Source organism: Portunus trituberculatus, chromosome 25, assembly GCF_017591435.1.
Source record: "Portunus trituberculatus isolate SZX2019 chromosome 25, ASM1759143v1, whole genome shotgun sequence".
NCBI lineage: Eukaryota > Metazoa > Arthropoda > Malacostraca > Decapoda > Portunidae > Portunus > Portunus trituberculatus.
Window position 1 is genome coordinate 15476609 of NC_059279.1, and position 332 is coordinate 15476940.

Consider the following 332-nt stretch of genomic DNA (forward strand, 5'->3'; position numbering starts at 1 on the left):
AAGACCAAGAGAAAAATAGAATAAAGAGAATAATAAAGTAATAAAACGGGCGTAATTTGGTGTAAAGCATATCAAAAAAGAAAAATAGTAGAAACAAGAGAATAAAATCAAAATTAAAGTAAGAAAGAAAGAAGAGTAACGGAAGACAATACATAAAGCACATAATGAAGACGAAATACGTGAAATATTAAAAACAGTCGTAATTCAATATAAAACAGAAAAGAAAGAGAAAATAAAACAAGAGAAAAGAAAAATCGAAAAGAGAGAGTGACGAAGAAGGAGGAGGAGGATGAAAAGACTAAATTGGGGGAGAAAGATGATAAGGAGAAGGA